Consider the following 15,743-nt stretch of genomic DNA (forward strand, 5'->3'; position numbering starts at 1 on the left):
GAAAATAGAAGAGATACCACAGGATTGGATTAGGTAAGATTTTTTTTCTTTTTAGCTATTTTTTCCAATTACATGCAAAAACATTTTAAACTTTGTTTTTTAAAATTTTGAGTTCCAAATCTCTCTTTCGTTTTCCCTGCTTCTCCCTTACTGAGAAGATAAACCATTTGATGTAGTTTATACATGTACAGTGATGCAAAATGTATTTCAACATTAAAAAAAATAAGAAAAGTAAAGTTTTTTTAAAAATGCATCAATCTTCATTCAGATTCTATCAGTTCTTTCTTTGGAGGTAGATAGCATTTATCATCATGAGGCCCTTAGTATTGTCTTCATCTGAAACTTGTCTGTTCATATTCTTTGACTATTTATCATTTGGCATAGCATAGGTTTGCCCAATTTATCCTCCATCCTTCTTTTTCCACACACACAGTGAGTCCCAGTGGGTCCCTATTACCTCCAGGATCAAATATAAAATCTTTCATTTGGTATCCAAAATTTTTCATTACCTGGACTCTTCTTATCCCTCATTTTCCTCCATAAATTTTGAGATCCAGCTACACTAGCAATTCCTCCAAGAGGACACTATTGACCAACTTTGTGCCATTACACTAGCTGTTTCCAATAACTGAAATATTCTGCTTCCTTACTCTGCTTCTAACTTTTTTCAAGATGTGACTCAAATTCCACTTTCCAGGTTTTACTAGCTGTTAATGCCTTCTTCTTTCAGATTATACTGCTTAATATCTAAGATGTTGTTTGTGGGTGTTTTTTGTGTTTTGTGTTTTGGGGAGGTTTTTGCTTTTCTTTGCATCTCCAGTACTTAGAACCATGTCTGGCACATATTAAGTGCTTCATAAATATTTGTTGACTTCTTGCCTGATAGCATGTACAAGTATGGATGAGTTGCAGTACTCATCAATCACACAATACACTCAATACTGGAAGGATTCATCAAGATTTGATAAAGGCATTGCTGGCATATTTATCAAATATGTAGAAGATACAAAGCAGGAAGGGATAGCTATCATGCTGAATGACAAAGTCAGGATCCCAAAACATTTGTATAGTCTAAAATATTGAGTCAAACCCAAGATGAAATCGTTATTGTTATTCATCCTTCATTTTTAAACAGGACCAATTACATTATAGGGTGACATGTTGATATGCTCATCAATTGGATTTAAGTGAGCTAGAGTTGTATTAAGTTGTGAACCTCACTCTATGAGAGTCATCTAAATCTAGTGTCAAGACAAAAAATCAGGAAAACTGGTAATGATCCAGGATGCAGTGAATGACCTTGACATCTTTGATGTCTAACCAAGCTCTAAGTGTTCCACAATGCCTATTTCAGCCACTTTCATGGCTATTGGAACAATATGTTCTCATCTGCCCATTCACTAATGAAGTATTCATATGCTTGGGGTACTCATCTCCCTAATTCACCAATGAGTTTGAAATTATTTTCAGTCTAAACTAGCCTATCTGCTGAGACTATTTACTGGGGTGTGGCAGCTATGCTGGGGTATAGTTTTTTGGAGTCACAAGTAAGAGTTGAGTGAAGGTGAACATCAAAAGTGAATAAGCTACCCTGAAAAAGGTTTGACAAACCCTCATAGCTGAAGTGCTAGTTCTCCCTGAATACTCTATATCTGCCCTCCAAGATGAAATACATTAGGAATAAATGTATTTGTTCAAAAAAGTCTACTTTATAAGTAAGAGTAGGGGAAACAGTAGGGCTAAACAGAAATTTATTTGATATTCTGAAAATGTTAGTGAGCTACAATTTCAATATTAATCAATAGTGTAATAAGAAACTCAAAATGCTATTATGATTTTAAACTATATAAACAGAAGCAATTTCCATTATTAAGGAAGTGACCACATCTAGAGTATTGTGTTAAATTCTATATATCACATTTCAGGAAAGATAATAATAAACTCTAGAGCATCCAGAGGAAGGCAACCAACATAGTGAAGGGCCTCAAAAAATAGTGCTATATAAGGATTGTCTAAAAGATTGAGAGATTCCAAGACAAAAAGTATCCTAGGAAGGTGCATAATAGCCTTTTTCAAGAATTTAAAGAGCTGTCCAGTGAAAGAAGAATTAAATATATTCTGCTTGGCCCTCATGGGTAGTATCAAGAATACTTGGTGGATGTTGCAAAAAGGAAAGATTTAGATTTGGTATAACAAAAAACTTCTTTATAATTAGAACTAACTAAAAACAGAATGAATGGACTGCCTTGTGGATTTTCTCATATTAAATGTCTTCATTCAAAGACTAGAATATCATTTATTGGATATTCTTATTCATATCTAGTAAAGATAAGATGGCTTCTAAAACCCATTCCAAATCTTGTTCCTTGATTCTGTGAACATCTGCTAGCAAAAATCTGTCTGTTGACATAATACCACCAATAAACTACTAATATTTTGGTAGTTGAGTTAGAAGTTACCTGTCAGACCTAGATTTGGGGTAGTAATTGGGAAACTGAATTTCCCGGGTTTTTTTTTTCAACCATCTATATTTCACTTAAGTTCTACTAAACATGCTAATACTAAATTTGAGATCAAGCTTGGAAAATATTAGAAATCTAATTTCTTCCCAATATGTGTAACTAACAAATCAATTAGAGAAATGAAAACAAATACCCCATGATGACTGATCTATTACTTAAGGATAAAGGAAGTATTATACTTTTCATATTTTTTCAACACTGTTTTGAAGGAATATAGAATTTCAAAATAAATTTCACTCCAGGTTTAACTTATTAAACAAAAACTGACCAAAACAAAATCATCCTATCTGCTTCAAAACTTCATTACAAGGAAGCATATACTATGACCTGGAATATGCTGGTAAATGTTTAACAATCAGCTCTCAAAAAAAAAAAAAAAAAAAGGTACACATAATATCCTTCTTTTAAGTGTGAGCGACATTATTAACATTTCCTCCACTATTTCCTTAAGTCTATATAATCAACAAAACAATGTCAAACCCTGATTTGTGATATTTGCCAATTTCCAAAGTATAAAAGCACACACTGAAAATTTAACATGGACTCTTAAAAGTAAGCATGAACTGGCTTCTGTATGCCCCTGAAAGGTACTCTGATATAAGTGTAAATTATTATCCAAAGTATTGTCAGATACAAAATTTATTTTAAAAATCTTTATTGAATGTCTGCTTTACTATGTCAAGCACAATAGGAGAAATGAAGTCAAATAAGCCACTCGTCCTGATCTCAAGGAAATTACTGTCCAATTTGGAAAAAATATGTGTTTTCTTCTCAGCAAGATGATCCACATTCAAATGGAAGATAGATCTATATTTCTTTCCAGAAGAGTTAGAGCAACTAAAGAGCAAAAAACAGCATAGAACATCTGAATATTATATACACTACAATAATAGCAATTTAGGTGATGATAATAATAATAATAGTAGCACAAAAAAACCCCCAGAAGGCCAATATACTTTTGACACTCAGAGAAGAGAATTCAATAGCAAAGCAGAGAAATCAAGTCAGAGTGATATTTATATTTTTTCATGGACTTTGAGTGCCTTGAAACTGATGCAAAAATGATGAAGGCCTAGATAGAAGTCTGAAATCTAGATGAATTAGGCTTTAGAGCTATCACTTTGTTGGGTTAGTGCCCCCATCAGTGTAATGCATCTTGAAGACCATAAAACACTATGCAAATATTAGGCATTTTCATCACCATTACTTTATACTTGAACACCAGAAATTGGATCTAGAACATATCTATGGATAGCCCACTATTATTAAATCTCTTTGTTCTTCCTTGTTTAACATAGCTTGTACCAAAATTGGACATGATGCAAAGAGACAGGAGTGATTGCCAAACACAATCTTTTATCCTTTGAGTTCTCTACATCTGTAAGTGACGAATTACAATCTATGAGGGTTCATGAACTAGCCCAAAATTCAAGTCCTTCAAAATTATATGAGCTTTTATTGAAGATTTAAATCAACGTCTAACACAAAAATTCTAACTTAAAGTCATCTATTTTTTCCTAGGACAAGGCTGTCTCTCCATTAGACAAGCCTTTCTCCTTATCCTTATTCTTGATTATCTTGTTCTTGGAAAGTGTATCTCCAATCTGGAATATTCTTTTCTAGAAAGATTCTAACTTTCTTTTATATCTAGAATCTTTCTTATTAGAAAATTCCAACTTTCTAGCTAATTGGCACCTTGCCAGTAGAAGCAGAAAACTGATCAGTCTCATATGAATGAGAACCCACTTTCTCTATAAAACATACATGACAATATTCCACAACCCTGAGCCATCTTTGGGTGTGAAACAATCCTCTTTCTCATAGATTCATTATTTCTTTTCTTCTTCTACATAAATATCTCATTCAAGACCCAGAATCTCCCATTAGCTACATAATAGATGTATACTATCATACTGGCAATCCACTTATGCCATTGTCTCTTGGATAACTATGGTTCAATATATGTTTGAACTTTCTTTTCCCCCTGTCACCCTCACCATGTGTCTCTAAAGCTAATTGCCTTCTCTTGGGTGAATAAAAAATGTACGATAGCCCCTATGAGTTCTGAGGGCATTTTCTAATCCATATTTAAAATACTGAGATTCACAATGAGAGACCCCACAATAGGATTGGCAACATCTCTCCCTACAGGCTTTAGGGAAATCCTTCAGGAGTTTAGGGGTATCTTTCTACTTGCCAAGAATTCAAATTCCTATTTTAGTAATTTTCCCCAGTATTAATTGTTAATAATTAATGTCTCTATCTTTGACCAATTACTATCAATTAGTTTTACAAATGGATATTACAGAGAAGATATAATAAAAACATATGTACAAACATTTCCCCCAACACCCAGAGGGCATGTCTTAACACCTTAGTTTCTGGGAAAAGTGGGCTCAAACTTAAAGCAATTACTATAAAGCATTCACTCCAACCAAATTCATTTCTGAATTGTATAGCCAATGGAATTAGTCACTTTCTCCTGACCATCTTCTATCCACTTCTGGTTTGATTTAAACAAATTATTACAGATTTTTTAATATTCACCAGCCTGGCCATCTACAAATCCTGACATGGATTCCTATCACTGGATGCTTTTTACCTTTTGAAGCTCACAGTTTAGCAGTACAATCTATTTTACTCCATTTTCAATATTCTTTCACCAGAAAGAAAGAATAGTCATAAGGACAGAAACATCAGGGTCAAATGCTCATAGCTTCATGTTGATCCAGGTAGAGAAAAATAGTTGCTGGCAGTAGCTTTCTCTCTACCCAAAGACTTTCATCCATCAATCCTAGCTTCTCTGTTTGAGTATAGGCAGGCAAAAAGAACTAAGTGGCTTATTTAGACAGTTGGTAACTTTTGTATGCATAACCAGTTCTGGCTCATTAGTCAACAAGAAAATCCTTTCTTCTGTGGTTATTGTACTATAAAATACATAGAATATCTTCCAATGTTCTGGAAAGTCAGGGTCATTTGTGATTCCATTTATCAAACACTCCCAGAAGCAGGCTCACAAAATAGTGCATGCTCTTAGGACTTAACCTTTTGGCCAGACACCTGGTAAGTTATCAAATAAAATCCTAATATCATTAGCTTCATCCACTTCTTCTTCTGTAGTAATCTCTAAAGTCCAAAAATCACATACAAAAAACTGGCACATTCTTTAACCAGTCAATAAATCCCATAAAATGGGTTTGAAGAATTACAAGAATGGTGCTGGCGGTAATGGTGGTGGTACTGTGAAAGACAAGTAGTTCAAGAATTCTTTTGATTATCCTTGCTATATATCAGCTTTTTATCAACATATCAGCTATATATCAACATGTCTCTAATTATGACTTAAACACTCAGCAGAAGTAGAAGATAGTTTATGATATTGGACATAGTCTCATAAAAGTTGAAAAAGACCTGAGAGAAAAACTAATATGACCCTTCTCCCCTTATACACACACACACACACACACACACACACATACACACACTCTCCTTTTATTAATTAGAAAAGGGTAACTCAGAAAATGAAAGTAATTTGCCTAAGATTACATAATAAGTCAGTGATGTAGCTAGAACTTATATCCAGGTCTAACTTTCACTCACAGTATCATAGATCTAGAGCTGGAATTTAGAAAATCTCTAGTCTAACTTCTCTATTTTATTAGTAGGGAAACTGAGGCAAAGAGAATAGAAGTGACTTGTGTGGGCTCATAAAAAAATTAAGTAGAATAGGTGGAATTTGAATGTAGATTCTCTGGTTTTCAAATGAATATTCTATTCCACTCTATCACTCTCCCATTCTAAAACGCATAATAAGGGGATAAGAGGTTTATTATAAAAACACTCAACATGTTTCTGTTTGTCCTGAAGAGGATATATGAATACTTCTAAACAACAGATTATGTGGAAATTATTTATGTTTGGCATCTGGGTACATACAACTAATTATTGATTAATGAAAGAATAGGGGAAAAGAATAGATGGCAAAAAGAATTGAATGCTAGGCCATTTCAGGAAAACATATTTGACCTCAGATACTTAATAGCTGTGTGATCCTAAATAAGTCCTTTAACCTTGTTTACTTCAGTTTCCTGGTCTATAAAATGAGTTGGAGAAGGAAATGACAAACCACTCCAGTATCTTTACCAAGAAAACTCCAAATGAGGCCAGTTAGACACGATTGAAATGACTGAACAACAATAATGAAAGAATAACATCACAGTATGAAGGGTACCATATCAGAGGCAGTATGTTATTACACAATATGGAAAGAATAAAGTTGGAGTCAAAAAGATCTGAATTCAAATCCCACCTGCAAAACTTTTGAGCTATTCATCCCCCCTGGGCAAGTTCCCCAATTGGTTGAGCTTCAGTTTTTTCACCTGTAAAATGGGGATAATAAGACCAATAGTTTACCTTGCAGAATTATTGTTAGGATCAAAGAATTTAATATAGAAAATCATTTTTAAAACTTCGAAATAATGTTATACATGTTAGGTTGACATAATTTCGGTGGGGGGGAGGGGGAACTGATTTTTCATGCCTAGTCATTCTTCAACAAGCTGTCTCATATTATCTCTTTCCTTCCTAGCATCCCTTCCCTTCTTTAAAATCTGTAAGAGTAGAAATTTCCATCTCCCATGCAAACATGCTGATCAATGTCTTCCTAATTATCAATTAGCTATGCCTGAATGAGTAAATGTTCTTCCCAAATAATGATCTGGTTCTCTTTAGGACCACTGAGCTGCTTTAGGACCACTGAGCTGAGCTAGACAAAAGCCCTATTTATATCCCTTTTCCCATACTGTTTTGGGGGAGATTAGTATTCCATAATACTATTTATATAGTGATATAAAGAATATAAATATATAAAGTGGGTCCCTGATAACTGTCCCTGAGTGCTAACCCCTGAGTGCTAAACCATATTCATTTTCATACTTATTATAAGTATATTTACCTGTTTGTACACATCCCCTTCCTCCCTATTAGAATGTAATCTCTGTTGGGCAAAATAGTTTCATTTTTGTCTTTGAAAAAAAATTAATAATTTATTGTTGTTTGACACCAAACATTTTCTCCCTAACAACTCCATGAGGTAAATATTACAAATACATGTTAATTGTATACTTATATATTAATGTGTGTATATAAGCATATATGTGTTTACAATATATGTGTGTGTAGTCTCTATATATGTGTATGTGTATATGTATGTGTGTATATATATGTGTATGTATGTATATATATATATATACATACATACACATATATATACAGAGAGAGAGTAATTACATGACAAATAACAATACTGATGAGTATCAGCTGGAGAATGGCTGAATAAGTTGTGGTATATGAATGTTATGGAATATCATTGCTCTATAAGAAATGACCAGCAGGATGATTCCAGAGAGACCTGGAGAGACTTACATGAACTGATTCTAAGTGAAATGAGCAGAACCAGAATATCATTATACATAGCAACAAGATTATACGATAATCAGAATTGACTATCTTGGTGGTTCTTTTCATTCAGACCAATTTCACTGATCTTGTGATAAAGAGAGCCATATATACCCAGAGGACTGTGAGGACTGAATATGGATTACAACATAGTATTTTCATTTTTTTATTTTTGTTTGTTTGCATTTTGTTTTCTTTCTCATTTTTTCCTGTTTTGATCTTATTTTTCTTGTGCAACATGGTAATTGTGGAAATATGTATAGAAAAATGTTTAACATATATTGGATTACTGGCCATGTAGGGGAGGGGGTGGGGGAAGGCATGGTAAAAACATCTTGGAACACAAAGTTTTTACAAGGGTGAAAGTTGAAAATTATCTATGCATATGAAAATTTTGAAAATAAAAAGCTTTAATAAAAAAATTTTAAAAAGAAATAAGAAATAGAGACTACATACTATAACTATAACTACAACTATACATGTGTGTATATATGTGTATATAGATATAGATATGTTACATGTGTGCATAAAATTTGCTTCCAGGGATCATGAAAATGTATTAGTCTTCTCTCCTATTAGGCTGATTTATCTGGTACAGCTTTGAAGTGCTTCTTATAAAATAGTAATTTCCTTTTTGCATAAACAGCATATATGTATGTATGTGTATATATATATATATATATATATATATATATATATATATATATATATATATATATATATATATATACACACACATACATACATAGAGACATATATACTTTTTATATAAGAAGGAAAGAGAAAGAGGGAGGGAGGGAGAGGAAGTAAGGAAGGAAAAAAAGGAGGGAGAGAGGGAGGGTGGGAGGGACCGATTCATTTTTGTCATTGAACCCAAAGTGCTAACATAGTGCCGAGGCACATAGTAAGCACTTTAGAAATACTTAACTTGGTAACTAATATATTGTTTGATTCTTTTCTTCATTTTACTAATCCCTAGTCTTGCCAAAGAGTAACATCACATTAGAATGTCATCAGCATAAAAAAGCACTTATTAAGAACCCACCTGGGATTGTTTATGCTTGATGTTGTAATAAAGAGAGTGAATAAACATGAACCCTGCTCTCCGAGTTTTTTAATCTACGATAATGACCCAGAATCCTGAGGAGGATAGGTATAATGGGCATACAGACAGCTGAACAAATATTGAACAAGTACTTGAATTGAATAAATAACATATTTATATTATCCTCAAATGAAGTGCATGTATGCTTAGTTGCAAGCAAAGGGGATACAATCTTAGGGAAAGCACATACAGAAAAGATGAAGTCTGGAAAAATTCACTATGTCTCTACTTCTCTTTCACTGAATCATTGTGGTGCAAAGAAGCAGGCTGATATGATTGTGACCTGTCTTGACCTGATTGAAAGGTATAGAATCATACCAAAAAAGGGCAGATCTAACAAATAGTTTTAAGAAATTTCAGTTACAGAGTGCCTGCCTCTTAAGGCAAAAGCTGTGTTGGCTTTAAGAACTTCTCACTACAGTAACAAAGCCCATGTTAGTTATTTCAGTCATTCTTTTTAATCAATATATATTTGATCACATACCTAATTCAGTCCTTGGCATTATGGGATATACACATATAGGATGTGTACCAAGAAGACTCAGGCAAACCTTTCTACTCTCATGCATGAAAAATTCTTATTCCATATATACAAAAGGGGAGCTGCTGTTATATAAGAAGGATTTCAAAGGTGTAGCAGATAGTGCTGTCCTACAGATGAATATGGAGAAAGGTCTGTACTATATCTATATGATCCCTGGAGGCAAAGAGCCAAAAGTAGATGGAGATAAAAATTCAGCTGCATATGGGGAGAGAGAGAAGGAAAGGGAAAGAAAGAGAGGGAGAGGGAGAGAGGGAGAGAGGGAGAGAGGGAGGGAGAGAGGGAGAGAGGGAAAGAAAGACAGAGACAGAGACAGACAGACAGAGAGACAGAGAGAAAGAGAAAGAGAAAGACAGAGACAGGGATGACAGAGACAGAAACAGAGACAGAACCCTTGAAGAAAAATAACTAGCACCAGGTAGAATCACAGAACTGCATACAAACTAGGAGAAAGACCTGGGACAAAGGTCATTGCATGTACAAAGACTGGGTATTGAAGTAGCTTTGGAGCCATGGGGCCCCAAAGAGAATCCCAAAGGATCCACAGATCCCCAGAACCAAGGAGCCTAAGTGATGCAAGAATCCAAGAACAGCAAGGAGCATAGCCTTGAGAAGGAGCAGTAAATAATATGTTGCTCTTTGCTTGTATCATGAGTCACACACAAGTCAATCTCTAGCAATACCATTACCACTACCACCATCAAATAACACTGAGTACTTCATAGGATCAGAGAATTAATAGAAACATGGATTTAGAGATCATTGCATTGTACCCTGTCAATTTACATACGAAAATGAAAACTTACTGTGAAAACTCACAGAAGTGAGTCACCTGCCCTGATGTGGTAGTAAAGGACAGAACTAAGAATCTAATCTAGGCCCTATTAACTCCAAATTCAACATATTTTATCACTATACACATACTCGACAGAAAGATTGTATTAGTCCCCATAGAAACTAGGAAAACTTTACTGATTGTTTATGGGCTCATGTACAAATCCTTTCTGTCTTTACTGTTGGAAGTTGAAGTATTTCTTAACTTATCTTTCAGCTTAGGAACAAGACATTGTCATATTTTTGCTGTGAAACTGAAACCTTTTTATATTTAATGTCTAATTAAGCTGAGTGCTTTCATGAGAGCTGAGGACTTTTGTTGGAAGCAAAATGAGCCAGAAATTGATTTCCAGGGTTCCTTGAATCGAGGCTTGATCCAGAGAGAGCTTGTGAAAGGAGCATTGAAAATTATACCCAGGTCTTCTTGTAAGGAGGGATATTTACAGGTATATAACATACATAGATATAAGACATGATCTTCAACTTTCTTATGTATAAAATAGATATACAATATGTTTTACTTCATCTCAGAGGTTTATCATTAGATTAAGGTACAGTAATAAATTTAAAAGTACTTTCCAAAGTTAAAATCAGAATACAAATTTAATGTTTTATTGTCATTTTTACAATACCTTTTGGACAAAGTATATGGACCAATCGCCTCTTTTAATACTATACTATAGTATATACTATAAGTACTATAAACATTGGCAAATAGGTGGTTCAGTGAATAGACCATTAGACCTGGAGTCAGGAAGATCTAAGTTTAAATCTAGCCTCAGATATTCACTAGTTATATCTCAGTTTGGCTTTAGTCTATTGGAGAAGGAAATGGCAAATCACTCCAGTATCTTCCACAAGAAAATCCCATATATGGTCATGTAGAGTTGAACACAACTGAAAGACTGAATAAATATAAACTAGACACTGAGGTAAATATAAAAAATCCATGAGACATGCTTCCAAGGAGCCCTCCTTCCAGTTTGAGAAATAGAATAATCCAAATGAATGAGCAGATTGGTTTCTAGAGAGCTAAAGCATATGGTACAAGCAAGAATACTAGTATCTTCTTCAATTATTCCTTCTGTTGTTAGTCTCATAGGAGGATCTCTGAACACTCTGTGAAATATGAACGTACAGATTAAGCTGAGGTCAATTACTGTCAATAAATACCAAGTATTGACAGTCTTAAGATTCACCTCAGTAGTGAAATGAGCAGAACCAGAAGATCACTATACACTTCAACAACAATACTGTATGAGGATGTATTCTGATGGAAGTGGATATCTTCAACATAAAGAAGATCCAACTCACTTCCAGTTGATCAATGATGGACAGAAACAACTACACCCAGAGAAGGAACACTGGGAAGTGAATGTAAATTGTTAGCACTACTGTCTATCTACCCAGGTTACTTATACCTTCGGAAGCTAATAATTAATGTGCAATAAGAAAAAGGTATTTACACACATATATTGTATCTAGGTTATATTGTAACACATGTAAAATGTATGGGATTACCTGCCATCGGGGGGAGGGAGTGGAGGGAGGGAGGGGATAATTTGGAAAAATGAATAAAAAAAAAATTAAAAAAAAAAAAAGATTCACCTCAGTAAATCTCTGATATCACAGAAAGACATGGAAATCAGCTAGCCAATTGGCAATCTTTTTTTTTCTCTTTTCTTTCTTTTTTCATTGAAGAATATTTTATTTTGGCTTGAGTTACATGTAAAGAAAATTTTAACATTGTTTTTTTTTTAATTTTGAGTTCCAAATTTTCTCTCACCTTGCTTTACCTCTTCCTTCCCTAAGTTGGTAAATTGCTTACCTTGCAACTTGATATAGGTGATACATGCGTAATCATGCAAAATATATTACCACATCAATCATGTTGTGAAAGAAGACATAGTTCCAAAGGATTAAAAAAAAGCATGACAAAATATAAAGAATGAAAAAATAGAATGCTTTGATCTGCATTAAGACTCTATCAATTCTTTCTCTGAAGGAAGATAACAGTTTTTCAACATAAGTCCCTCAAAATTGTCTTGGATAATTGTATTGCTGAGAATAGCTAAGTCATTCATGGTTTATCAATGTACAGTATTACAGGAATCTTTATTAAGTTTACTATGTTCCGGACACTTTGCTAAGTTCTGGGGATACAAAGAAAGAGGGATAAAACATTGACTGCCTTCAAGAAGCTTATATTCTAATTGGGAGAACAGCATATGAATAATTAATTACATAGAAGATATTTTCATAGTAGATAAAAGTAATATGAAAGAAAGTGTTAGAAAAGACCAGAATATAAAATTTGAATTTATTAGGTTAGAAATTAGGTATTCTAGACATTGGGGACAGCCATTATCAAGGAAGTTCATCATGTTTGAAGAAATGAATGTAGGCCAGTTTAGCTAGAGTGTAGATTAGATGGAGAAGAGTAAAGTGTAAGATAGTTAGCAAAGTAAGAAAGACATAAGTAATGAAGAGCGTTTACTGCTAAATTAAGGAATTTATATTTGATTCTGAGGTAATAAGGAATCCACTGGAATTCACTGAAAAAGGAACAGTTTCATGGTGAAAACTACACTTTAGAGAAGTTGAGAGGGTTGTTAAACGAAGGATGGGTTGGAGTAGGGAGAGATCAGGGAAATCAGTTAGTAGGATGTTGCAATAGTTAGGTAAACAGTTAATATTAAGGCCCCAAACTAGAGTAAGGGTGGTATAAGTGGAAAGAAGGGAATAAATGTAGAGATATTGTGAAAGAAGATAAATATAGACCAGCAAAGAAGTTCTGTTGTACCAGTACACGAAAAATCAAACTATCTCCTCTGGAAAAAAAAGACTCCACAGCACTGATCCATAAGGGAGATCACAAATTCATAGCAAAGGGGCAGAAGGCTAGACACCAGACATTGAAAAATGGCATTCCAAATTCAAATTTTCTGAGTGTTTGTCTCTCTAAGGGTCTATAATACTTTCCCCAAGTAGAAAAAAGTCAGATTTTAAAGACCGATACCCAAACATATCTTGAGCTGGTACTTATAATCACTGTGGCATAAAGCATTAGTAGGTAGTACAATCACAGCTACTGAAGACCCAGAAAAGAAAGTTCTTGTCACGAAAGTCCATGTCACTGTTAAAAAGATTCGCTATCAGAAACTGGTAGAAATATTAAAGAAGCAGTATTACCATCTTCTTTGAAACTTCACCTTAAATACAATGAGATCTTTCCATCTGACTTATGGCTTACTTATTTTCCATCTTACTTCCATCTGAAACCTAATAATGTATGTATTGTCTCGCCCATTAGAATGTAAGTTCACTGAAAGCAAAGATTGGCTCACTTTTCTATTTATTTCCCCAATATTTAGCATGGTGCTTTGTACATAAAAATTAATTAATACTTTTTTCATTCATTCATTCTTCCATTAATTCATTCATCCAAAGTTTTAATACTTTATAACTGCTCCTGGGAGGGTAAATCTCTTTTGTGACGCTGCTACATTGCCTTAACTGCTTCTCTGTCGCCCACAGAAATTCTGAAAGTATAGAAATCAATGAAGGCTAAAATCATCTTGGGAGGCTTTATGGAAGAGGTAAAATTTGAGTTGAATTTTAAATTATAGGTAAGATTTTGATAGAGTGGGTGGGGAGAAGAGGGCATTCCATCATAGAGGACATGAGTGCTATGAAAGTCAGAATGAGCATTATTGCTATATGTGGGAGAAGAAAGAGATCATCCTAGACTTTGCCCTTTACCACATACCTTAAATCAGCCATTTGCAAAATCTTGTTTATTCTTACTCAACAATTTTTTTATATCTGTTCTTATTCCTCCATAGTCACCATTCTAGTTTAAGATTTTGCTGTTTCTTATCTAATCTATTCTAATATCCTCCTAATTGATATTCTTTCCTCAATCCTTTCTCTCTCTATTCTTCTTACAGCTGACAAAATAATATTCCTAAAGTGCAGGTCTGATCAATTTTTTCCTTTGCTCAGTTAAATTCTAGCAGCTTCCTTTTACCTCTAGGATCAGACACAAACTATTAGGTATATTTAAAACTCTTCACAACCTACTTTCAACCTACCTTTCCAGGCTTGTTATATATCACCACTTTATTACTCTTTGTTCCTGACAAACTGTTTTTCACATGTGGCACTGCATCTTCCATACCTTTGCCCAGCCTTGATACTATGTTTGGAATAAATTTCCTCTTCACCTTTGCCTTTTAGAAGCCCTGGTTTTCTTTCAAGCTCAATTCAAATGCCAGTTCCAATTTGTAGCCTTACTGATCTCCACACATGGTAGTGCTTCTCCTGCAAAAGTGCCTTACATGAGATGTATATGTATGTGTATGTGTCTGTGTTGCACATCTTGACTATTGCTATATAAATATATATTATCTAGTGCTATTTAAATATTAAAAACAAAGTACATGAGAGCAGGGGCTGTTTCTTTTTTACCTTTTTTTCTACAGAACCTTGTGTCAGTCAATCTATAAGCATTTATTAAGCAACCATTATGTTCCAGGTACTATGTTAAATACTGGGGATGCAAAAAAAATTTTAAAAAGATAGTCCCTACTCTCAAATTGCTCACATTCTAATGATGGAGGAGAGCATGCAAACAATTGAGAGAGAGAGAGAGAGAGAGAGAGAGAGAGAGAGAGAGAGAGAGAGAGAGAGAAGAACAAGAGCAAGAAGAAGGAAGAAGAAAAAAAGAACAAGAAGGAAGAAGAAAGAACAAGAACAAGAAGAAGGAAGAAGAAAGAACAGGAAGAAGGAAGAAGGAAAAAAAGAAGAACAAGAAGAAGGAAAAATAAGAAAGAACAAGAAGAAGGAAGAAGAAGAAAGAACAAGAACAAGAAGAAGGAAGAAAAAGAAAGAACAAGAAGAAGGAAAAAAGAAGAACAAGAAGGAAAAACAAGAACAAGAAGAAGGAAGAAGAAGAAAAAAAACAAGAAGAAGGAAGAAGAAAGAACAAGAACAAGAAGAAGGAAGAAGAAGAAATAACAAGAACAAGAAGAAGGAAGAAGAAAGAACAAGAACAAGAAGAAGGAAGAAGAAGAAATAACAAGAACAAGAAGAAGGAAGAAAAAAGAACAAGAAGGAAGAAGAAAAAGAAGAAAGAAGAACAAGAAGGAAGAACAATAAGAAGAAAGAAGAAAAAGAAAAGAACAAGAAAGAAGAACAAGAAGAAGAAGAAAAAAGAACAACAAGAAGAAAAGAACAACAAGAAGGAAGAAGAAGAAAGAACAAGAAGAAAAAAAGAAGAACA

Source organism: Sminthopsis crassicaudata, chromosome 2 (assembly GCF_048593235.1).
Source record: "Sminthopsis crassicaudata isolate SCR6 chromosome 2, ASM4859323v1, whole genome shotgun sequence".
Classification (NCBI taxonomy): Eukaryota; Metazoa; Chordata; class Mammalia; order Dasyuromorphia; family Dasyuridae; genus Sminthopsis; species Sminthopsis crassicaudata.